This window comes from Castor canadensis, chromosome 14 (genome assembly GCF_047511655.1).
Source record: "Castor canadensis chromosome 14, mCasCan1.hap1v2, whole genome shotgun sequence".
NCBI lineage: Eukaryota > Metazoa > Chordata > Mammalia > Rodentia > Castoridae > Castor > Castor canadensis.
In genome coordinates, this window is record NC_133399.1 from 25,450,889 (window position 1) to 25,477,244 (window position 26,356).

General features: G+C 45.4%; 2 long non-coding RNA genes across 3 annotated transcripts in view; one reads left to right on the plus strand and one right to left on the minus strand.

The window, feature by feature from the left end:
• The window catches only part of LOC141416743 (uncharacterized), a 124,190-nt gene that overhangs the window by 53,351 nt on the left and 44,483 nt on the right, over window positions 1–26,356 (minus strand). The window lies entirely within an intron of this gene.
• Window positions 55–26,356, plus strand: part of LOC141416740 (uncharacterized) — a 44,463-nt gene continuing 18,161 nt past the window's right edge. Inside the window, exons 1-2 of one of the 2 annotated variants that reach the window (XR_012441331.1) lie at window positions 55–305; window positions 3,096–3,274. This is a non-coding gene — a long non-coding RNA (uncharacterized lncRNA). The remainder of the gene's footprint in view (window positions 306–3,095; window positions 3,275–26,356) is intronic. The other variant, XR_012441332.1, reaches the window with a different exon arrangement.

Genomic DNA, 26,356 nt, shown 5'->3' on the forward strand with positions numbered 1-26,356 from the left:
CGTCAGGGGACGTCAGTGCGTCAGGTGACGTCAGTGCGTCAGCGTCACATAAGAGAGAAGGATCCTGCGTGTGAGTTCGGCATCTTCACAACTCTGGAGGGCCGCCGCCGCCACCGCCCTGCCGCCCTGCAGCCGCCCCGCAGCCGCCGCCAACTCCCTCACCTTCCCGGCAGCACTCACCGCCTTGTGGGTGTTTGCCGCTCCTGCCGCTGCCCTCGCCGTTCTCGCCGCCATCGCTGACTTCGCTGTTAACGCCGCCATTGCCGCCTTCCCAGCCTTCGCCGCTTCTGTGAAACGCCAAACAGGTAGCAACGGGGAGGCTGGGGAGGCCGAGGCTGGGATTTCCCAGCCAAAACGGGCGCACGAGGGCGGCCAGCCAGACCTAGTAGCCCAGCGTCCCCATTCGCCGCCTGTCTGTCCCTTTAGCCGCCAGCGGGTCTGCAGCAGTCCCGCCGCGGCCAGCGGCCAGGCGCCCCTCCCTGGTCTGCTGAGGCCAAGGACAGCGAGAGCGCTGTGGATCCCCGGTGCGAGGGGTGCAGTGTGCCAGGCTCACTCACGGGAGGAGGTGCCTCCGTGTGAGCTCTGCAACCACACAGCCCTGGGTCGCCGCTCCCGCCCTCACCACCCTGGCCTCCCTCGACGCCCTCGCTGACCTTGCTGCCTTCGCCGCCATTGCCGCCCTTGCCGCTGTCCTCGCTGCCTATGCCGACCCTGCCGCCCTCGCCATTCTCGTCTCCATTGCGATTCTCGCCGGCCTGGCCGCCTTCGCCGCCTTCGATGCCTCAGCGGAATGCCCAACAGGTAGCAAGGGGGAGGCTGGGAGGCCTAGGCTGGGATTCACCAGCCAAAACAGGGAGGCGTGATGGCGGCCAGCCACACCTGGTAGCCCAGCGTCCCCTGGCACCTCCTGTCCCCCCCTCTAGCCACCAGCGGGTCTGCAACAGTCTCATTGCTGCCAGTGTCCAGGCGCCCTTGCCTGGCCTGCTGAGGCCAAGGACAGCTAAGGCGCTGTGGGCCACCAGTGGTGAGGATCTCAGGGTGTCAGCCTCACGCACTTGAGGAAGTGCCTCAGTGTGAATCCTCTGCCCACACAGCCCTGGGTCCCTACTGCTGAGGCCCTGGCCACCTGTGGCTGGGCAAAGGGAACATTGGTGGCTTCAGAAGGCTTGCATGATCCTGAACACAGAGGGGCAGGCTTGCCTTCCTCCTCTCCCCACTGACTCTCACCGGGCCTGTCAGAGAGCCATGGGATGCCAGGACTTTGGACTCTGAGAGTGGCCAGGGACCAAGAAACCTAATAGTTTCACAGTATATGTTTGATAGGATGGATCTATTATCTGACGGTTGGGGGTTTCTGGACCTGGCTTACTTGTCTTCGCAAGGTATGCCCCCATGCAGGTCCTGGCCAGGGGCAAGAGAGTGCCGGGCATAGGCTTTGACCCGCCTTGCCAGAAAATCGCTTCCAGTCCCACAGGGCTCTAGCCTAGGAAGCAGAGGGCTAGAGCCTTGTGCAGCATGGACCTAGAGTCCCAAGCTTACAAGGAGGCCTTAGGCATGGCTCCCCTTGTGAATCATGAGGAGACCTGGGCCAAGCCCGTCCCCAAGCAGCCACCTCCCAGGCTGTCCAGGCCCCTAACCCTGTGTGTGGGGAAAGGGAACTTTGATGGCTTGAGGAGGCGCGAATGATCCTGAACACAGAGGGGCAGGCTTGCCTTCCTTCTCTCCCCACTCCCTTCACCTGGCCTGGCCAAGAGGCATGGGATGCCAGAACTTTGGACTCTTTTAAGTGTGGCTAGGGACCGAGTACCCTAATATTGTCGCTGTGTACGTTTTGTAGGATGGATATATTCCCGGAACAGGTTGGGGCAGGAGCGATTCCTTGTGTCAACTCCAAATCTGCTTCTTGGGTGGTACGTTGCTTAGATCACCCCCAGAGCCTCTCCCCTTCCATTCCCTCACCCCCTCTTCCCCATCTCAGAGCATTCACAAGAGGTTCCTCTTTTGGCTGTCACACAAGGATATGGAGTCCATCCACCACACCACCTCACCTTGGTCTCCTTCATTCACCCTCCTCCCTCCCAGGAGAAGCCCACCTTCCTCCACCCCCCCCCACCCACACACATACTGTCCTCTGTGTATTGCGGCTTCTTTCCTAATTCCTCTTTATGTGGATGTCTCAAGGTGTTTCCCACCGTCAGTCTTGTTTAATTTGGTCCCTTCAAACCCTTCCGTCGCTCTCCCTTTCCCCTTTCTCCTCTCAACCCCCCATTTTCAACAGCTCCTCTCCTTGGCCTGCCCAGGTGTATGTTTCCAGATTTTGGTGAATCTCCATCAACCTCTTTTCCTTCTCCTCCTTCCCCGAGTCCCTTGCAGTAATTGTACTTTTACAAATGTGTTCCAGGTAGGAGAGGGTCCACCATCGTGTGTGTTTTCATTCATGTGTTGATCTGGTGGATCTATGTTCCTGGCATGAGAGAAAGCATGCGGCCTTTGTGTTTCTGAGCCTGGCTTGCTTGTCTTCACGGGGTGTGTTCCCATTGCAGCAGTTCCTCTCGAAGCCTGTGTCATTCGGTATTCCTCCCGGCGAGTTCAAACTGCTCTGCGTTCCAGCGTGGCACATTTTGTTGCTCCATTCCTCAGTAGGAGACCCTGGGGTCACTTCCCTACCTTGGATTTGGTGCCTAGCGCTGTGCTCACCATGGGCGTGCAGGTGTGTCTAGCGTATATGTGCTTTGGCTCCGTTGGGTGCATGCCCAGGGGACTTACCCCTGTATCATCTGGTGCGTCTCTCTTTCCCTTGAAGAGAAATCTCGGACCTGCTTCCCATAATGATTATAGCGGTCACGCTGCCACCAAGTGTGTAAGGGGTTTTTGCTTGGCGGAATCGTGGTCAACATCTGTGGCTGTCTTGAAGGGCCCTGGGATGTTCTCAATGCATTTGTATTCTCTCCCCTGGAATGGTTTAGAACGATTAAGGTGAGCCAGATTTACTCCATGATGACGCTGCTTCCATCCTGTGTGACTTGCTTAGGAAACTCGTGCACACTGCTCACACACACAAACAGAGAGTGTTTCAGTGTTTATTCTCCTGCCAGCCAGGCTGAATCGAGCATTGTCGATGCTGTGTGAGGATCTGCGTGGCTGAAAAGTTGGAAAAGAAGTGAGGCTGTGGTGAAGGCTGCAGCGGCGGCTTCTGCATGGGGAGTTCAAGCCTGCCGAGTTCGAGATGGTGTCACAGATGGAGACGGAGGCGGCCTCTGAAGACATCACAATGGTGAGTTTCCGGGGTCCCTTGGGGTGTCTGCAGTTGGGCTGCTGGAGAAGTGGGACGGACAAGGCAATGTGTTGCAAGGGAGAGCCCTGGGATATGTTGGGCATGTGGTGGAAAGGGGATGAAGAAGACAACAGGGAGGCTGGAAAAGTTGGGCTCCAGGCTGCTGGTGGCCAAACAGGTCCCCGTGGGCTCGTCTCCCCACTCCCTTCACCTGGCCTTGGGAAGAGCCATGGGATGCTAGGACTTTGGATTCTTAAGGGTGGCTGGGTACCGAGTATGCTAATATTGCTGGCGTATACATTTCATAGGCTGGGTATGTTCTCTGAGTGCTTGGGTGTAGTGGAAGCGATTCGTCGTGGCAATTCCAAATACGGTTCTTGGGTACGTTGCTTAGATCACCCCCAGGGCCTCTCCCCTCCATTCCCTCATCACCCACCCCGTCTCAAAGCAATCCTAAGAGGTTCCTCTTTTGTCTATCCTAGGATGATAGGAAGTCCATCTACCACAACCCCACATTTTGGTCTCCTCCTTTCACCCTCCACCCTCCCATAAGTAGCCCACACCTTCCCCTCACACACACACACACACACACACCACACACACACCCCATACCCACACATACCCTGTCCACCATTTATAGTAGCTTCTTTCCTGTTTCCTTTTTATGTGGATGCTTCAAGGGTTTTCTACTCTTGTTCCCGTTTTCGGTCTTCATTCCTTTGGTCCCTTCAATCCCTTCCATTGCTCCCCCTTTCTCCTTTCTCCTGTCATCCCCCCATTTTTCAACAGCTCTGAAATACAAATCCACCTATCCTCAGGCCTGCCCAATGCTTAAGTTTCTGGGTTTTGCTGAAGCCCCATCATCTTCTTTTCCTTTTCCTCCTTCTCCGAGGGCCATGGAGCAGTTTTACTTTTACAAACCTGTTTCGCCTAGCAGATGATCCTCCATCATTTGTGTTTTCCTTGTGTGTTTATCTGCTTTATCTCTGCTCTGTGTGTGAGTGAAACTGTGCAGCCTTTGTGTTTCTGAGCCTGGCTTACTTGTCTTCGCGTGGTGTGCCCCAACTGAAGCCATTCCCTCTCCATGCTCCTATCATTTAGGGAGGATTTGCATGGGAAATCCCTGGGATAAGTTTGGTGTTTGGTGGACCACACCTGTGGTAGTCAGGAATGCGGCTGGAGAAGTTGGGCTCTGTGTTCTGCCTCCTCTTTCCCCACAGTGCTGCTATGAACATGGGTGAATAGTTATCTCTACTGTGTGGTGTGCCCCAACTGCAGCCATTCCCTCTCCAAGCACGTCCCGTTCGTTGTTCCTCCCTGTGAGATCAAACTGCTTTGTGTTCTAGCACGGCAGGTTTTCTTGATCCGTTCCTCAGTAGGAGGCCTTGGGGGTTGTTTCCCTAGCTTGGATTTGGGGAATAGCACTGTGCTCAAGACTGATGTGCAGGTGTGTCAATTGTATATCGGCCTAGGTTCCTTTGGGTGCATGCCCTATACGTATCCCTGTATCATCTGGCGCTTCTCTCTTTTGCTTGAAGCGAAATCTCCGACCTGCTTCCCATAATGATTTGAGCAGGTCAGTGGGCCACCAAGTTTGTGCGAGGGTGCCTGCTTGGCAGAATCGTGTCAACCTTTATGGCTGTAGGATGAGCCTAGGGATGTTGTCAGTCAATTTGTATTCTTTCCCTTGGAATGCTTTAGTCATGATTAAGGTGAGTCCAATTTATTCCATGATTACACTTCCCATTTCCGTTCAAGTTGATCGGGAAGCATGCGTGTGGACAGAACACACACACACACACACACACAACACACACATACACAAATACAGTCCAAGAAATAGCGTTTTAGTGTTTATTCACTTCCTAACTGTGTTGAGTGGAACATTGTCAATACTGTGTGAGGTTTGTGTTGTTGGGAAGTTGTAAAAGAGGTGAAGTTCGGCAGGCTGCATGCCTGCCAAGTGAGCAGCCTGCAGGCAGAGGGGAAGTGATGCCCTGGCGTCCTTTGTGTGCGTCTGCACTAGAGAGGAGGGCTCGCAGCCGCTCCATGAGGTATGTGCTGCCCAGATGGGGGAAGAAAGATATTTGGGGGGGGGGTTGGTATGGGGTGCATGACAGTGTCTCGGGGTACAGAAGCAAGGAGATGGCTGTGTGTGAGTGCTGCCACCACACAGCCCTAGGTCCTGGCTGCAGCCCTACTGTCCTCACTTACCTCCCAAGCCACCCTGGCCACTCTGGCTGCTGCGCCTTGTCAGTGTCTGGCACCTTGCCACAAACGTCGAAATGCCCAACAGGTCGGAAGTGGGAGGGGGTGGGGTGGCCGAGGGGAGGATCATCCAGCCACACCCAGGATGCATGAGGGTGACCAGCTATTCCCAGTAGCCCAGCGGACCCTGGCGCCTGGTGCCACCTGTCTGCGCCTCTAGCATCTTCTTGGCTGTTCATCACTCCCACCCACCGCTGCCAGTGTCTAAGCATCCCTGCCTTGGCTTGCTTAAAACAAGGATGGCGAGCTGCACTGTGGGCCCAAGCAGAGGCTGTGGTGAAGGCAGCGGCAGCTTATGCATGGGGGGTCAAGCCTGCCAAGTTCGAGATGGTGTCGCAGATGGAGACAGAGGCGGCCTCTGAAGACTTCACAATGGTGAGTTTCCAGGGTCCCTTGGGGTGTCTGAGGTTGGGCTGCTGGAGAAGCAAGATGGACAAGGCGAGGTGTTGCAGGGGAGGGCCCTGGGATACGTTGGGCACGTGGTGGAAAGGGGCTGAGGAAGACAACAGGGAGGCTGGAAAAGTTGGGGTCCAGGCTGCTGGTAGCCAAGCAGGTCCCCGTGGGCTCATGCCTGGCACTTCTTTTGACCCGCCTGGTCAGCAAATCGTTCCCCGTCCCACAGGGCTCTAGCCTAGGAAGCAGAGGGCTAGAGCCTTGTGCAGCATGGATCTAGTGACCCAGCCTGCAAGGAGGCCTTAGGCACAGTTCCCCTTGTGATCCACGAGGAGACCCGGGCCAAGCCTGTCCCCAAGCAACCGCCTGACAGGGTGTCCAGAACTCCTGCCCTCTGGGTGGGCAAAGGGAACTGTGGTGGCTTGAGGAGGCTCAAATGATCCTGAACACAGAAGGGCAGGCTTGCCTTCCTCCTCTCCCCACTCTCTTCCCCTGGCCTCGGGGAGAGCCGTAGGACGCTAAGACTTTGGACTCTTAAGGTTGGCTGTGTACCAAGTATGCTAATATTGCTGGTGTATACGTTTCATAGGGGGGATATATTCTCTCAGCGCTTGAGTGTGGTGGAAGCAATTCGTCGTCCAAATCCAAATACCGTTCTTGGGTACATTGCTTAGATCACCCGCAGGGGCTCTCCCCCTCCATTCCCTCACCACCCACCTGGTCTGACAGCAATTCTAAGAGTTTCCTCTTTTGTCTGTCCTGGGAAGATAGAAAGTCCATCCGCTACAATCCCTCACCTTGGTCTCCTTCTTTCACCCTCCACTCTGCCAGAAGTAGCTCTCTTTACACACACACACACACACACACACCCTTTCCACCATTTATAGTAGCTTCTTTCCTGATTCCTTTTTATGTGGATGCCTCAAGGGTTTTCTACTCTTGTTCCCGTTTTCAGTCTGATTCCTTTGGTCCCTTTCTCCGGTCATCCCCCCATTTTTTAACAGCTCTGAAATACAAATCCACCTATCCTCAGGCCTGCCCAATGCTTAAGTTTCTGGATTTTGCTGAAGCCCCATCATCATCTTTTCCTTTTCCTTCTTCTTCGAGGCCCATGGAGCAGTTGCACGTTTACAAACCTGTTTCACGTAGCAGACGGTCCAGCATCATTTGTTTTCGTTGTGTGTTTATCTGCTTTATCTCTGCTCTGCATGTGAGTGAAACCGTGTGCCCTTTGTGTTTCTGAGACTGGCTTACTTGTCTTTGCATGGTGTGCCCCAACTGCAGACATTCCCTCTCCATGCTCCTGTCATTTTGGGAGGATTTGCATGGGAAAACCCTGGGATAAGTTTGATGTGTCATGGACCGCACCTGCGGAAGTCATGAATGCAGCTGGAGAAGTTGGGCTCTGTGTTCTGCCTCTTGTTTACCCACAGTTCTGCTATGAATATGGGTGTATAGTTATCTCTACTGTGTGGTGGCTTGGGTTCATTTGAATATATGCCTAGGGGATGTGCTACTGTGGCATCCAAAATAATGTAAAGTTTTTCAACAGGGGTAAAAAAATTGTTGTAAATGTCCTAAATATGTATCTGAAAAGTACTTCGGTGTATATGATCACATTCTTGTGCAGTCTACTCTTCAATCTGGGCCTCCGATGCACCTCCCAACTCGTCTACATTTTGTTGCCAAAATTTTTTCCTTGGATCTGCCTTACTATCAACACTGTCCTCAAGATGGTGTTGAATATCCAATTCAGGAACAAATTTTTGTCTTTTCCTTTTTGTGTGACTCAGATGTGCTTTTTCCATTTCCGTGGCCTAATGTACAATATATGAATAGGTATTTGGAGTCATTGCCATTTATCCCTTTACCCTGTAGGGAGATCATGTCATAAGGGTTCTGAGCCTAACATTTCACAAGTATTTTTCTGCCTCCTCTTTACATCCTGTGGTGACCCATTTGCTTTCCTGTAGAAAAAAGAGGCTATGTTACTTGTCTGGGTTTTTGCATGGTTGTATCAATGGGAAAGAAGTTTATACTCATTGATATTCTGAAGATTCCAAGAAAACTGAAGATTTTTTTCAGCCATCAAACCTCTGTCTCATTCTGTTTTAAGAAGGTAACACACACACACAGGAAATCAATGTGAGTCAACTCCCTGTATAGCTATCCTTATCTCAACCAGCAAAAACCCTTGTTCCTTCCTATTATTGCTTATACTCTCTCTTCAACAAAATTAGAGATAAGGGCAAGATAGTTTCTGCTGGGTATGGAGGGGGTTGGAGGGGAGAGGGAAGGGGGGGAGGGGGGTGAGGGAGGGGGTGGGGGGAGGGGGGAGAAATGACCCAAACATTGTATGCACATATGAATAAAAAAAAAAAAAGAAGTAAAGATCCCCACCTGGATGCATGTTGCTCATTTCTTTAACTCCCATCCTCATGGAAGTCTAAAGGTGGATCATGGTTGGAAGACATGCTAGGCAAAAACAGAAGGAGGTCCTGTCTCAACAAGTGGCTGTACTTGGTGGCATTCACCTGTCATCCCAACTGCAGCAGGAGCCATACAATAGGAGGACTGAGTTTGGTTAAGACCATGAAAAATTGAGACTGGATTGCCAAAACACCCAGATCAAAAACAGCTCTTGCTGTGGCTCAAGCTTTGGATTGCCTGACTAGTTCAGAGCCTGAGTTACTGTCGTTAATAAGTAAGTAAACAATTAATTAACTAATTACTCAATAGCACAACTCCAACTTTCATTATTTTTGGCAGCAATATACGTTTCATTCATTCGTTCAATAAGTATTTACCAAGTGTCTACCTCATGCCAGCAATTAATGTAGGCCCTGGAGTTAGAGTAATAAACACAAGAGGCAAAAATTCATCAATTGTCATTGCAAAACACTAGGACAGAAGAGTTTGGGGTGATGTATCTGTTGAGTAATCTGACTGTAGAGGAGGACTTTTACGGGGACATCATTTTTAAATGATGTTCCAGTTGCGCATGTTACTGAAACATCGATGTAAGATAAAAATTCCACAACAATTCTAGTATGAGCCTGTATGCTGTAGGCTCAGACAATATTGTAAGTTAATGGTGGTGTCAGTTTGTTAAAAACAAAGTTAACTGTTTTCTTTACTTGGATTGAATATAAATCCTGGTAAGTCCCGCATAAATTTAACATATAGTAAGTTCAAAATGCATTCAACAAGGAAATAAATCAATCAGTGGGAAAATGGTCTGAACCAACAATTATCAAAAGAAGCAAAAAGGGAAACCAATAAATTTTTGAAAAGTTCTCAACACCTTTAGTAATAAAAGAAATGCAAGTCAAAATCACACCAAGATTTAATCCTGGCACACTCAGAATTACAATCATCAGGAAATGAAATAACATCAAATGCTAGTGAGGTTGTGGGGAAAAGGAACCCTCATACACTGATGGCAGGAATGTCAGTACGTATACCAGTGCAGAAAGCATTATGGAGCTTCTCAAAAATCTTAAAATAGATGTACAATAATGGTCAGCAGTAACACTCCTGGGCATATATCTTAAGAAATCAGTTTCCACATACAACATAGATATATACCCATCCATGTTCTCTGTGGAATTTCACAATACCAAGATATAGAATCAGCCTAGTGTATTTGCCATTTTTGAGTTAGATTCTTTTAACATTTTCACCACTCAAAACTTAAGCGGATCCATGCATGGTGTACCGTGTCTGTAATACAGGCTACTCAGTTGATAAATACAGGAGTAGTCAGAGTTCAAGATCTTGTATCTTTTCCCAGGATGGTCTAGAATGTGAAATCTCCTGACTCCTCCTCCTGAGTAGCTTGGATTAGAAACATTCTCCAGCAGTTCCAGCTTCATTTTTCTTTTAAGAGGGCCAGGAATTAAACCCAGGGACAAGAGCTTGTTAAGTAAGTGGTCTTTCATGGAGACACAGCTTCAGTCCCTAGAAATTTCCACTCAGAATGTCTTTAAATAACCATGCATGTAATTTGCTTTTATTAATTTTATTCCTAGGGAGACAAATTCTAGTTTCTCAGGTGAACAAGCGCAGTTCTAGACTTGGTCTTGCTGTCATTCTCCAAGAGATAGGCCTTGAAGGTGAAGAATCATATTTTGGTGTATCAAAACCAGAATTTCAGAATATTTGAGGTTACCATGAGGAATTCCACATTTGGTCAGGTCCTTTTGTGGGTAACGTGAAACCATGTGGGTGTTGATACACACTTCTCCCTCCCTATGTGTTCCAGCTATTTTCCTGCCATATGCACACAAGAGATTGCAGAGCTAGTTGGAAAGGAGTGTAAGTTTCCACAGATTTCAGGAATGATTATCAACAGGGCATCCAAGAAATGTGAGGGAACAGATCTCTCTATCTAGCTTCAGTTGAAGCACTTGTATAGCTATTTTTATGCATCCTTCAGCTGTGTAACCAGAGTAATGCCCACTTCCAAGGTGATTGTTGAAGGTTTTGTCAGCTGAATATTATCTGTCTCATTTTGTTTTAAGAACTAAAGACTGAATTCCAGGTGAGATTTGTTTGGATGGACCTGGAATATCAAACTCTGTCATTGACATATAATTCATATATACTGCTTTTGGTCTTTTTGCTAGAACATAAAGTCCACCAAGGTAGAAGAATCTCCTTCCTTACTCGCTCCCACAGGGGTTGGACACCCAGGGAGACTCCTGTGGCTATCCAAGGCATCCTATGCATTGGCTCCATGAACCTTAGTGACCGGTCACAAAATGAGGGTGCTCATACTCTCAGAGAATAGGGAGCATGACTCAAAGAATGGTCAGATGGGAAGGATTTCAGGTGCCAAAGGATATCCATGTGTATGGATATAGTAAGGGAAATAAATAGTGGAGTTTATTATAGGTAAAGTGGGAAGAGACTCACAGGTGTGGTCTTTACCAGGTGGAATGGAAGAGCCATGTATAAGAAAAACAGATATGTTTTTGTTTTTAAGATGTTTTTATAAAATCCTTAACTTGAATGTGGGGAAAAACCTGTGTCTTCTGTGTATTCATTGGCTTCCAAGCTGGGGGCGTGTCCTTGAAGACTCACACGTACACTTACGTTTTTATTGTTTTATTACTCGTATGTGCATACAAGGCTTGGGTCATTTCTCCCCCAGCCCCACCCCCTCCCTTACCACCCACTCCACCCCTCTCTCTCCCCCCCCCAATACCCAGCAGAAACTATTTTGCCCTTATTTCTCATTTTGTTGAAGAGAGAGTATAAGCAATAATAGGAAGGAACAAGGGGTTTTGCTGGTTGAGATAAGGATAGCTATACAGGGCATTGACTCACATTGATTTCCTGTGCGTGTGTGTTACCTTCTAGGTTAATTCTTTTTGATCTAACCTTTTCTGTAGTATCCTTCAAGACTCACACATACACTTATGATAATTTTCAGGTACTCTAAGATAATGCAGGAAGAAATTTCCACTATTTCTTATTTCTAGTTTAACAAGGATTTGTATTTGAAAAGGAACCCTCTTGATCAGAGGAAACAGAGGAAATGAGTGAACCAGGGGTCTAAATTTAGATGCTTTAAATTAAATTATACAGATCTAACATTCCTGACCTTTCTCTAATTTCTGTCTGCTGCATATTTAGCTAAAAACGTGTGTGTGTGTGTGTGTGTGTATTTGCAAGGGATGGTCAGATTCCTGCAAGCAAAGCTGACCTGTGTGGTAGCCTTGGGGTTTAGAGAGGCTAGCTCACCTGAATGGTTTATGGCACTAGCTGTTAAGCAGTCAGCATCTGTCTGTTCGAGCCTATCTCTTGTAAGAATTTTAACCCTGCATGTCGATGTCTACCATGCCAGATGGTCCTCATATTATGAAGGTAACTCAAGGTCAGACAGAAGGAAGAAAAACAAGAAGAAAAGAAAACTAACCAGCAAAATTCTGGAGGTGGCAGTAATGTGAGATGTAGAGGGTGTCTGTTGTTGATGACCATATACCTGTGGAAATTTTGTGGTTTTAAAATCTTATGAAGACTTTGATATCTCTAGCCATGGTCTGTGTTTCTATTGGCACCATTTCTTTTCCGCCAAGCTAACCTAACCACCTATTCTACCAGTCACAGACCTGTGGTTTTTCTTTCAGGTTTGTGGGTGATCGGGAACATGGTGGCTGTCAGTAATATGACATCTTTCCCTCTTTAAATGCTGTGATTTGATCCTGGCATTAATTCAATTTAAGGCTTTCCCACATCATTTGGGACTTGGGTTTAATTCTGCTGGGACAGTTTGTCTTTTTGCATCCCAGGGCGGCCTCAAACTTGCAATTCTCCTTTAACAGCCTCTAGTGTGATAAGATGATACATTTTCACCATCACACTGTAGTGAGAAAGATTTTGTCACCTTCTATCTCTTCCCAAATCCATATTTAGTAATTTTACCCAGGTATGTGAAGCCAGTCACAATGAGGATAATTAGACAAGAGCAACTGGCAAGCAGTAGAAATCACGATTCATCCTGATGTATTTGATCAATGAAAATCCAAATGTTTAAGGTGCCTGCTTTTGTGTGTTTATACACTTGGGTGATTAAGCAGAGTAATACTTGTGGTATTTATATTTATTGGAGGGGGTCGTGGGTATTAAACCAAAGAATTATCACACATTCAGCACTCCACTACCAATGAGCTACACTTCCAGCCACTTTAGCTGTTAGCCTAGCTAATTCATCAAGAATCTATGCTCAGTTCATTCATAAATTGATTTTGGAGAGTTTTGTTTTTTGAGCTCCTTGTATATCTTGGTTATTAATTACTTTTCAGATGTCAAAGCTATTTTTACCATTCTGTGGGCTGCCTTTTCAAACTGGTGACCATTTCTTTCATTGGGCTGATGATGTTTAGTTTCACATAGTCCCATTTGTCAATCTTTCCTTTAGCTGCTGAGCCATTTGAGTTCTATTTAGGAAATTATCGCCTGTGCCCATTAGTTCTAGTATATTCCCTCTTCTTTCCTGAAGTACCTTCAAGGTTTCAGGTCTTTAATTAAGGTCTTTAATCCATTTTGAACTTATACTTGTACAGGGTGAAAGACATGAAACTTGTTCCAGATTTTTGCATGTAGATATCCAGTTATCCGAGCAACATTAGTTGAAGAGGTTTGCTTTATTCCGTGATACGTTTGAGCACCTCTGTCAAAAATCATGTGGGCCTAGATGCATGGATTCATATCTGGGTCTTCTAATATGTTCCACTGCTATTCATGTCTGGTATTGTGCCAATACCATGCTGTTTTTCTTCTCATATCTCTGTAACACAGTTTGAAGTCAGGTATTGTGATACCTCCAGTGTTGCTCTTTTAGCTCACTATTGTTTTGGCTATTCACAGTTTTTGTGCTTCCAAATGAACTTTAGGGTTGATTGTGCACTCTGTGACGAATGCCATTGGATTTTTGATGAGAGTTGCATTGAACATTAGATTGCTTTTAGTAGTACATTCATTTTTACCTCATTGATTCTGCCAATCTGAGAGAATGGGAGATACTTCCTTCTTCTGCATATTCTGTTTCTTCCATAGTACTGTACAAAGGTTTATCATTTTCATTGTAGAGATCATTCACGTTTTTTTGTTCAAAAACCTGTGTAATAAAATAAGGATTAAAATCAGTACAATAGAGACCAAAAAAACCAAAAAAAAAAAAGCAGGAAAAGAATCAATGAAACAGAAGTTGTTTCTTCAGAAAGATAAATATGATTGTTAAGCCCCAATCAAATCTGAATAGAAAGAGAGGGAAAAAATTCAAATTAGCAGAATTAGAGATGAAAAATAACATATCATGAAAAATACTAATGAAATCTGGATTATTATTTGAATAATAATCTGGAGGAGAATATTTTGAGTACCTATAATCCAATAAACTCGACCTAGAAGAAACAGATAAATTTTTAGATGCATTTATCCAGCCAAACTTAAACCAAAAGTGTATAAGCCACCTAAAGAGATACAAAACAAGCAATGAAATTGTGAGGGGAACATAGAGTCTCTCCCAAAAGTAAAACACAGGACCTCATGAATTCTATGAAGCCAGTCTTACATTTGTCCGCAAAATTGACAGGGATACACAAAACAGGAGAATTATAGGCCAATCTTTTTAATAAGCATGCATGCAAAAGTTCTCAAGTACTGGTAAACCAGATTCAACAAAATGTCAAAAAGATCACAAGCCATGATCAAGTCAGTTTCATTCTGGGGATACAGGGATGATTAAAAATCCAAGAACTTAAAAATATGTGATACAGAATATAAACAGAAACCCTGACAAAAATCACATTGTTATTTCAGGAGATATACACAAAGCTTTTGAAAAATTTCAACATTCTTTCTTGATAAAAGCTCTGAAGAAAGTAGGAATTGAAGGAATATACTCAGCATTAAAAAGGCTGTATAGAACAAGCCTATAGTTAAAACATCATATTACATGGGGAAAACCTGAAATCATTTCCTCTAAAGTCATGAAATTACTACCCAAACCAACATGATGAAAAGAAGAAATACAAAGAACTTTAAAAGGCAAAGAAGAAGTTGAATTATCCCCATTTGCAGATGATAGGACGTTATGTCTAAAAGACCCTAAAACCTCCACCAAAAGCTCTTAGATATCATAAATAATTTCAGAGAAATAGGGAACAAAATCAATGTATAAAAATCAGTAGCCTTCCTACTGACTGAAAATGAATTTAGGAAAATTATTTCATTTACAATAGCCTCGAAAAAGACTTACAAATAAATTTAACAAAGGAAGGGAAAGAAATCCACAATGAGTATTATAATTCACTGAAAAAAATTGAAGAAGACATCAGAAGATGGAAAGCTCATGGATTGGCATAATTAATACCATGACGATGGCTATACTACCAAAAGCAATCAAAATGTTCCAGGCAATTCCCATCAACATTCCAATGACTTTCCTCAAAGAGAAAGAAAAATCAATCCTAAAGTTTGTATGTAAACACGGAAGACAATGATAGCCAAGGCAGTAGTGACCAAAAAGTGCACCTCTTGATGTGTTAAAATACCTGACTTCAAACTACATGACAGTGCCATACAAGCAGCATGGCACTGACACAAAAGCAGACCTGAAGACCAATGGAACACAGAATAGCAGACCCAGACCTAAATTCACAGAGCTACATCCATCTGGTTTTTGACAAAAAAAAGCCCAAAACATATGATGAAGAAAAGACAGCCTATTCAATGAATGACTCTGGAATAACTGTATATCCACCTACAGAATATTGAAACTAGATCCTATTCTTTCTTCTTGTACTAGTATCAATTCAAAGTGGATGATAGATCCTAAGATAAGATCTGGAATAGTGACGTCACTCCAGGAAAAAAAAAAGAGAATACACTGGAGCACACAGGCATAGTCAGTAACCTCCTGAACAGACTCCAGTAGCTCAGCAATTAAGAAAAAGTGTTGACAAATGGGACTTCTTAAAAACTTAAATCTTTCCTTCTGCACAATAAAGAAAGCAGTCACTGGGATGAAGAGGAAGCTCACAGAACAGGAGAAAACCTTTACCTGACAAGCGACTAACAGACAAAATTTATTGGGAGCTGAAAAATTACACACCCAAAGAACCAGTGTCCCAATGAAAAAATGGGCAAATGAACTAAACAGAAATTTTTCAAAGGAAAAAGTACAAATGGCCAAAAACAGATGAAGAAATGCTCGACGTTACTGGCTATAAATGAAATGTAAATCAAAATCAGATGAAGATTTTACCTCACTCCAGACAGTATGATTTTCTTCAAGAACATGAATGAAAATATGTGGGATGTGGGGAAAGAAAGGAACACTTACATCCTGTGGGTGGGAATGTAAATTAGTACAACTACTATGGAAAAGTATGGCATTCCTCATAAAACTAACATGACCAATCTTGAGCATGCATCTGAAGAAATGCAGGCGGCAATAAAGCATTTGCACACCCATGTTTATAGCAGTATTATTGACAATATTCAACATACATAAATAGCCCAGGTGTCTTTCAACTGATGAGTAAATTATGGAAATTGTATATATGTGTATAATTTTCATAATGTATACATATGTACATACATGCAATATCATATTTCTTAACCACAAGAGGAATGAAATTGTGACGTTTATAGGTAAGTGGATGAAAGTGGAGGTCGTCGTGTTAAGTGAAATAAGCCATGTTCAGAAGGATAAGGACCACGTTTCCTCTCATATATGGAAGATGGATCCCAATGATAAATGTATACACAGATACAATCATGATCATACTACATACATGGAGAGACATTTTTCTAATGGTGGGACTGTTTGAGGATAGTATGCGCAGGATGGAGAGGAAAAGAGAATGATGGGGTGAATAATGTTGAACTAAATTGCATCTGTGTAGGAACAAGACACAGCAAAATACTCTGAAAGCTGATGATCAACACTGGAAAAGGGGAAAGGCTAAGGAAAATAATAGAGGGGTTATACTGATTAAAGTAGAGTATATTTGCAGGTGAAATACCAAGGCACACCCTTTGAACAATGAGCAGACAGTTAAACAATGAAGGACAGAATGTAAAACAGGTCATGTTAGGGGTAGGGAACTAGTAGGAGAGGAATGGGGAATGAAGAGGGTAAAGGTGGGTCACTGTGGTCATCGTTCTTTGTGTAAAATGAAGATGGAACATTGGAACTTATCGAGGTCATTTTACAAAGTGGGGAGGGATACAAGGAGAATAATAGTGGCAATGATCCTAACTGTGTTACATGGTACACATACATGGAAATGCACAGTGAAACTCCCTTTGCAAATATTATATATAAACAAAAAGATCTTTGATAAATCACATCAAAATGCTGATCACAGCGGTGCATATATGTTAGCTCACCTATTTGCTTAGGTGAAGTAAGAGGGTCAGCTGAGCCTAGGGGTTTAGGGGTACAAATAACAATATATCAATATGCCAGCTAATCAGAAAACCATATCAAGTTGCAAAATATCAAGTGGCATAAACATATTTATGAAGTGAGTGCATTTAGATATTTTATTTCCTTTAAAAACTATATATTCATTTTCAACAAGTTCATTTGGTTCAATTGTCTTGGAGTGCCATGCTAAAAAACAAAACTTGCTCCCCAAATTCCTGAAAATTTGATAACCAGCTCACAGGAGCTTGGATGAGTCATTAACAGCACACCACAACGGCCTAACCAAAAACAGAATAGGCAGTTGTTAAACATTTGTGTAATGGATTAAGTAATTGTTAAAGGGTTGGTACCAAGCTTGATGATACTGGGTGGTGTTGGAACTTAAACCCAGGCATAGTGGCACATTCAGGTAGTCCCAGCACTTGGAAAGATGGGAAAGGAGGATTATTAATTTGAGTCTAGCATGGACTAAACTGCATATTCAAGCCAGGCTGGCCTACAGAAAGAGACATTGTCTCAAAAAAGAAAAGAAGAAAGAAAGATTATTCCTAACTGTGTGACTTTTATTTTATTCCTTAATCATGGCATGCTTCTGTTTTCACTTGTAAAAATTGAAATTGCTATTGCACTGTGTAAAATACTTTGAGAATCAATTGATTGAATGTTTGTAAGACACTTTGGACAGTTCCAGGCACCGAGTAAATATAAAGGTTTTTGCTATTATGTTTGAAGTGTGAAATCTACTTTACAAAGGTGAGAAGGAAACTTTTATTGAGCTGAATCATAAACGATCAGGAGAAACCAATGCTGAAGTATGTAAGTGGGATACATTCCAGAAAAAAATAACAGGTGCGAACTAATAATATAGAAGACATCAAGTTGGTGTGATTAGGGTGGGTGGTAGAATGGGGAATACAGATGACATTTAACATGGGGCAGGAGTCAGTTCACAGAGTGACCTTTGAGCATTTATGATCTGATGTTTGAGTTTTATACTATAGGTCATTGGAAGATATTGGAAAATTTTAAGCAACAGAGTGACAGTATGTCATTCTTAGCTATTTTAAAAGATCATCTTAGCTATTATTCTCAGAATGGATAGGTCAGTGCTGTCTCATGTCACAGGAAGAGAACAGTCAAGGAGGAAGACCAGAAAGCTAATAGGAACTGACAGTCTCCCGTATCTTGCTTAACCATCATCTAATAGTGAATATTTGGGTTTTCTTCATATTCCATTGCTATGAATAAGGCTACAATGAATTTCCCTGTACATAAATCCTTGTCTTTTATAGAGTAGGTCTGTTAGAATGTCTGCATTACAGACCCCAAGAAAAAACATTCCCTTTTCTGAGTCATCCCTCAGCAGCTGTAGGGGATTTGTTCCAGAATGTTGTTACTCTGCCAAAGTCCTCCAGTGCTCGGTCATTTATATAAAATTATGTAATATTTGCATATAATGTACACATATCCCCTGTAGATTTGCAAACATCTTTAAGTGTCTGATAATAACTAATACAGTGTGGTTGTTATGAAAATAGTTTTTATACTGCGGTTCCTCAAGAATAATGAGAAGAAAAATGTTCACACCTGTTCAATACAAATACAAATCTTTTGAATATTTTGTCTTTCATTAGCATGTATTAGTGGAATTCATTGGAATATGAAACACATGCATTCCGTAAACCCTAATCAAATTCAGCTTCCCTTCATCCACCTTCCCAACCTGCCGTATTCACACGTTATCATTCAGACTGAGATTTTAGCTTCCATATATGAGAAAGCACATGCAGTCCTTATCTTTCTGCATCTGGCTTATTTCAGATGCAATTTACAAAATAGCATCCATCTGCAATGAGCTGAGTCTATGGATGCAGAACCTGCGGTTACAGAAAGCTGGTTGTGTCCCCTTTCCTGACTTAAAGTGGTGGTAATTCTTGTCAACCTGATTGGAATGACAAAGCACACCTCTGCCCTCTGCAGTTGTCCTAACACCTTGCTGTTTGTGTTACAGTATCATTTCTGAATTCTTGCTCCTAATTCCTAATCTATTGGAATCTTATTCTGAAAATTATTGGTGACTTCCATACACTAAGGTATTTCCCTAGGTTTTTATTCTGTAGAAGTTGCAGAGCTTTAAGACTTCATTAGTGTGTTTGATCCACTTTGAATTTTCTTTTTGTATAGGAGACACACAGGGATCTAGTTTTATTCTATTGCAGGTGGATATCCAGTTTTCCCAACACTATTTGTTGAAGTGATCTTCTTTTCTCCAGCATATTTTTCAACACTTTTATTGATAGCCATGTAGCTACAGCTGCATGAGTTTATTTATTGGGCTTCTATTCTACTCTGTTGGTCTTCATGTGTGTTTTTGTGACAGTACCATGCTATTTTTTCTCTACAGCTCTGTAGTATAATGTGGAGTCGATTATTGTGGTACTTGAAGTATAGCTCCTTTTAGTCAAGGTTGTTTAGACTGTTAGGGATGCTTCATACTTCCCTATTAATTTAAAGATGGCTTTCTACTTCAGTGAAGAATTTCACTGAAATCTTGATGAGGACAGTTTGGAATCAGTGGATTGATTTTGTTAGTGGAGCCATTTTCAGAATATTAAATCTATCAGTCTTTAAACACGGGAGATCTTTCCATGTCTTAATGTTTCCTTCAATGTCTTTCTTTTTCCTACTTTTTATTGTGGAGGTCTTCCACCAGTTTGATTATATTTCTTCATATATGTGTATGAAGCTGTTATGAAAAATGTTGGTCTCCTAACTTCATTCACAGGATGTTCCATTATTGGTATAAAGAAAAGCTAGTAATGTTTGTATGTTGATTTGTATCCTGCAACTTTGCTGGAAGTGTTTAACAGATCTAAGTCTTCTAGTGGACACTTTATGGTCATTAAAGTAAAGGATCATATCAACTGCAATTATGGATAGTTTGATATATTTATTTTTATTTCTGTCATGTTTATTTCTTTCTTTATTTTTGGTCTTGCTAAGAATTCAAACACTACATTGAACAAGAGTTGGAAGAGTAGACTATTTTCTCATTTCTGAATTACTAGAAATGATTTCAGGTTTTCCCCGTGTAGTATAATATGAGCTACATGTTTGTCACACATGCCCTTTATCATATTGAGGTTCATTGCTCCTGTTACTAACTTCTTTAGAACTTTCACTATAAGAAGATTTTTAATTTTGTGAAAGGCTTTCTCTTTATCTGTAAAGATAATCCTTTGATTACTGTCCTCAATGGTTTATATGCTATATTACACCTACAAATTTAAACATGTCGAACCATCCTTGCATCCCTAGAATGAAACCACCGTGACTCAATCCCTCTCGGCCCGCCTGTTCCTGGCAGTGGCGCCACACTCTACAAACCCCATTCTTCCCCTCCAACACTGCTTGGGGAGTCCAGTCCACCCATTGGCACCAGTTGGTGGCCTGGTCAAGAAATCTCTACTGCATGCCAGAGTCGTTAGGGTCCAGTCTCTCAAGCACAGGGTAAAATTTAAAACCAGCTGTATCTTCTCCTTGACTACAAGGCAGCCTGAAGGGGACTCTTAGCAAAAGCAGGAAATCTGTTGGCCCATGGTGACAGGATTTGGGTAGGAGGATCAATGTAAGGTTGGGGGGCCATTATTGACAGGAAAAAGCGAATATTGATATAATTTAAGGCTCCCTTGCATGCATTCAGTGTTGATTGGGGTTTCTGACATATTCTAGACCTGGAATACATTGTTTCCACTTATCATATGAGGGTATGAACCAAGAGTCCAGTGATGGCTGTTATTTTGGATAGTGCTCAACTCTAGGTAGACATAATTTTTCCACTATATACACACTTATTAAAGGAGATCAGTATTCCATGCCCTAAAAAGTGACTCTGAAGCCACTTTTTTTCCTTTTTAAAGTTTTCCTACTGAGTCTTTCCTTCTGGCAGTCTCCATGGCTTTTGAAGCACTAGGTGAAACTCTTTGTGATGAGCACAGATCACAGTGCTTCTGCAAGTGGGAATAATAATTTATTGGAAACCCCTATAAAACCAGAACTGAGATAATAATCAACCAAGAAATATTTTTACTGGGATTGTTCAATTACTCATACCTTTTGCCTCCTTCATTTTTATATATGTATCAAAGTCACTGATTTTTAAGTGAGCAATTAAATGGTTTTAATACACTCAAAGATTAGCTGTGCACCCATCACCTATTCCATTTTAAAACTTTCCGGGATATCAAACACATGAATTGAGAAAGGAAAGGTGATATCTATGTATATATGTAGATCTATAAAGAATTATAATGTTCATCCACAAATAGAATTAAGTAGTGTCATTTACAGGAAAATGGGTGGGACTGGAGGTCATCATGTTAAGTGAGATTAGCCTGACACAGAAAGATAAGTGACATATATTGTCTTTCATATAAAAAGGTTTCCAGTAGACAGAGGACAGATGTTCACAGAAGAGGAAGATGACTGAAGGTGATGAAAATGTAGAGGAGGTAAAGAACAAGCAGTTATTTCAGATACAATAAAAGCCTGATATAAGCGTTTATAAAAATATCAAAGTAAACAATGCACTTGTAGAATTAATATGATTCAGTCATTATACTGAAAATAAGAAAGTGCATTGAGTTCATCTCCCTATCAATCTTCCTAGCATAGCCTAATGTAACTTAGCAGGACTGAGATGGCTTATAAATTAGCCTACACTTGGTCAAGATCATTCAACACACAGGCAATTTTAATAATCTTTTCCCTCTCGTGTAAATTATCAAATACAGTACACTATAGAGCACAGAATTAAACATTACCCTTCATGATCATTCAGCTGATTAGGAGAGCATCATGAAAGAATATCACACTACATATCAATATCCTAAGAAAAGATTGACATTCTAAGTATGGTTTCTACAGAATCTGCATTAATTTCACATTATAAAAAAGCTAAAACTGTAAGTGAATTTCTGGGATGATGCATATTGTTAGAGCACTTGACTAGCATCGTTTGGCCTTAGGATCCATACCTAGAACTATAACAATAAGACAGAATCATTATTTTTTATTTGAGAGGCATCTGTATTAAACTACAAAAATCTAATCCCATTCTGGGAAGGAAAATAACAATGAACACAGAAATCATAAATTAGGGTATATAAAAACAATGATTAAGGGAACATCACGGGCATAACCCAGGGTTAATGTGACAGAAACAAATGCACAGATAATGTAATCTGAGTGTTGCTGAGATGGTTTGGGGCACAGGAGAAGGGGAAGTACTCAGGAGTACTCAGGGCAGTGGCATCCAGTGCTCTGAGGGGTGCAGAGGGGAGGTTGGCGAGGGTGGGGCAGCATCCAGTGCAGGGAGTGTGTGAGGATGGTGGCGTCCCTCCTAAGCCTTGGAGGGAGCCTAGCCACGGTGTAAGCCTTGCTGTCTAGGAAGCCACGCAGTAGTCTCAGCCATCTTTTGGCACAGGGGAAAACAGGTGAAGTGGAGACCTGCCTGGGCATTGATTGGGGGGGTGTCCTGAGAAGGGATCCCCTGTGGGGATAGGCAGGGTCTTCATTGAGGGTATGTGCAAAGGGCCAGTGTCCTGGGAGGGTGCTTCGGGCAGCCTCATGGGTGAATGAAGAAGCCTGGCAGTGGAGGAAGCTGGTTTGCTGCACAGAGGAAGGGGGAAGGGCACAATCTTGCCCAGAAGCTCTTTTGATGGGGAGGGGAACTACGGGGGGCGGGGTTGCGTCCTATGCTGGAAGCATGTGGGGGAGGCTGTATGTTGTGTGCTGGATGGAGCCTCGCCCTTCCCTGGTGGGTGCCTCTCAGTAATGAGACAGCTTTGGACACTGGAGGAGAGGTGAGGTGGAGATCTACTGGGGAATGGGCGAGTTGGGCAGGGAATTCCCTGTGTCACTAGCAGGAAATGCATGTAGGTGTGGGCAGGGTCTTGGACAAGTGTGAGTGGGATGGGCCGGTGTCCTGTGAGGGTGCGTGGAGCAGCCTCATGTGCACATGAGTGAGCCTGTAGGTGGAGGGAGCCATTTGGGGTGCAGAGGGAGGGGGATTGGTGCAATCCTACGTGAGTACCTTTGTGGGTGGAGAGCTGTCCTGTGCAGACACGCTTTGGGGTGGAGCAGTGTCTTGAATGTGGAGCACATGGGGTATGAGAGCTGCATCCTACTAGGGCAACATGTGGGGTCAGTGGCATCCTGTGCCTTGGAGGGAGCCAAGCCTTGCACGGGAGTGGGGCAGCATCCTAGGTGAGGAGCTTCTAGAGAAGGAGGTATCCTGTGCGCTGGAGGGAGCCTCACCCTGGTGGGAGCCTTGAGGTAGTGGAAGCCAGCTTTGAATAAAGGAAGAGAGGTGAGGTGGAGACCTGTGGGGAATGGGTGGGAGTTGGTCAGGGTCCTTAACAGGGAGCGCATGTGGGTATGGCATGGTCTTGCACAGGTGCACATGGGGATGGGCCAGGGTCCAGGGAGTGTAGAGGGGAACCTCATGTGAGCTTGATGAAGCCTCGAGGGGGGAGGGAGCAGATTGGTGAACAGAGGAAGGAGGAATGATGAAATCAACACAGACCTACTTTTGATGGATTGGTCTTTTGCATGGGGAGTATGTTGGGACGGGGCAGTGCCATAAGCGGGGCACATGGAAGGATGCGCTATCCTGTGTGCAGGAGGAATCCTTGCCCTGGTGGGAGCCTTGCAGTAGTGAGAGCCAGGTGTGGACACTGGAAGAGAGGTGAGGTGGGGACATAGTAGGGAATGGGTGGGCCTGAGCTGCATCATGAGCAAGGTCCACATTTGAGAGTGGGTCAGTGCCCCATCCTCCATGGGTGTGCATGAGGATTGGCTGGTGCCTTGCGTGGGTTAGTATCATGCGCATAAAGGGGGACAGTAGGAAGAGGAGGTTGGTTTGGGGCACAGGAGATGGGGGAGGAGTGGCATCTGTGTACTGAAGGGGGCAGAGTGGTGGTTGGTGTTTCCATGCCCTGGGAGTGGGAAATGGAGGGAGCAGGCTTAGGGCGTGGGGATGGGACTGTGAGGTGGTGTCCTGCATGGGAAGTGGGTGGGAGGGGTCATCCTGTAGTGAGGAAGGGGATTTGAGCAGTGTCCTTTAGGAAGGAGGTGTCCTGAGCTGTCCAGTGCCCAGCAGGGGTAGTGATGCACACACACAGGGATGGGCAGGTGTTTGGCAGGGGAGCAGCTTCATATTCACAGGAGGGAGCCATGGGAGAGGTGGAGCGGTCTTTGTGGACAGGGCAAGAGGAAGGCGCATCTTCCTGCTTAGGATGGGCTGGTGTTCTGAGAGGTTGGGAAGGGGCAACCTCACATGTGCATGAGAGAGCCCTGGTTTAGAGGGACTTGGTTTTGGCCCAGGGAAGGGGGAGGAGCGCCATAATGGGCAGGTGTATGTGAGGGTTGGGCTTCATCTTACGCTGGGAGAACTTGGGGGGAGCGAGGCATCCTCCTGAGTCAGGAACCTGTAGGGACTGCAGCATCCTGTGTGCTGGAGGGAGCCAACCCTTGGAGGAAACCTGGCCCAGGTGAGAGAGTCAATGTGGAGGGAGCCATGCAGTGGTGGGAGCCAGCTTTGGGGACAGGGGAAGGGGGTGAGGTGGAGACCTGGCAGGGCATTGATGTGTGGGGAGGCAGAACCCTGAGCAGGGAACGCATGTGTGTGCGGGGATCTTGCATGAGTGTGCTTGGGTTGCCCTGTGTCCTTGAGTTCTGTGCAGTGAAGGGGGCAGAGTGGTGTTGGCTCCCCAGGCCCTGGGAGCAGGGGGTGGAGGCAGCGGGCTTAGGGCATGGTGGATGGACTGTGCACAGTGTCCAGGGAAGGTGGGGAGGGGAACCTCATGTGCTCTTGAGGTAGCATGCGGTGGAGGGAGCAGGTATGGGGCAGAGAGGAAGGGTGAGGGCTCCTTCCTGAGTGGGTGCTCCTTGGGATAGGGCTGTGTCTTATGTGGGGAGTGAGTGGGGGGTTGAGCCGGCATCCTGTGCACTGGTGGGAGTCAGGCTTGGAGGGATCCTCACCCTGGTGGAAGCCACTCAATAGAGGGAGCCAGATTTGGACACAGGAAACGAAATACACAGGGGAGACCTTCCTTGTCATTGAAGGGGAGGGAGGTGTCCTGAGCAGGGAATGCATGTGGAGCGGGGGCGGGGTCTTGGGCAGCTCTGCACTGGATGTGCTTGTGTCCAGCAAGGGTGTGTGGGGCAGCCTCATATGCCCATGAGGGAGGCTCCTGGTGGAGGGAGTGGCTTTGAGAACGGGAAGGGGGAGAGGTGCAATCGTGCCAGGGCTCTTTTCTGATGGTGCAGTGTGTTACTTGTGGAGCGTGCTTGAGGGTGGGGCATGGTATTGCACAGGTGCACATGGGGATCCTCAAGTGAATTTGAGGGAGCACACGGTGGAAGGGATGCTGGTTTGGTACACAGGGGAAGGTGTGTGTGCTCATTGGGACGGAGCTGTATCTTTTTTTGGTGAAAGGGGGTGGAACCGATTCCTGTACTCTGCAGGGAGTCAGGACTTGCAGGGAACCTCAGCCTGGTTTGAGATGCCCGGTAATGATAGGTGAGGTGGAGACCTGTGCCCGCAGTGTTGGGGGTGGGCGGCATTCTGAGAAGGAAACATAAGTGTGTGTAGGGCGGGGTCTTGCGGGAGTCCACATGGAATGGGCTGGTGTCCTCCAAGTGTCCAAAGGCAGGGACAGACTCATGTGAGATGAGGGAACCTCTCTGATGAGGGAGCTGGTTTGGAACACAGAATAAGGGGAGGAGCACAATCGTCCATGAGAGTCCCTGAGGTTGAGGAGGTGTCCTGCACAGGCTGCAGTTGAGGTGGAGTGGTGTTTTAAGTGGAGCACTAGAGGGGTTGGTGGAGGCACCCTATGCACTGGAGGGTGCTAAGGCTGAAAAAGAGCCTCGCTGGTGAAAGGCAAGCCTTGGAGGGAGCCAAGGCCAGATGAGAGACTCCCTGTGGAGGGAGCCATGCAGTAGTGGGAACCAGCTTTGGGGACGGGGGAAGAGAGGTGAGGTGGAGACCTAAGCAGGCATGGGTGGGCATGGGGTGTTGTCATGAGCAGGGAGCATGGGTGGGAGTTGGGCAAGGGATGGGCTGGTGTCATGGGTGGTCAGGCTCATGTGCATGTTAAGGAATCAATAGGTAGAGGGAGATGGTTTGGGGCAAGGGAAGGGGAAGGGTGGCATCTGCACTGAAGGGTGCAGAGTGGTAGATGATGTCCCCAGGCTTCTGGAGTCTGGGATGGAGAGAACAGGTTAGGGCATGGAAATGGAATTGTGAGGTGGCATCCTGAGTGGGATATTCCTGTGTCCTGCTAGGGTACATGAGGCAGCCTCATGTGCCCATGAGGGAGTCTAGAGGTGAAAGGAGCAATTTGGGGCACAGGGGAAGGGAGAGGGACACAATCCTGCCTGGGTTCTCTTTCTGATGGGGTGGTGTCTTA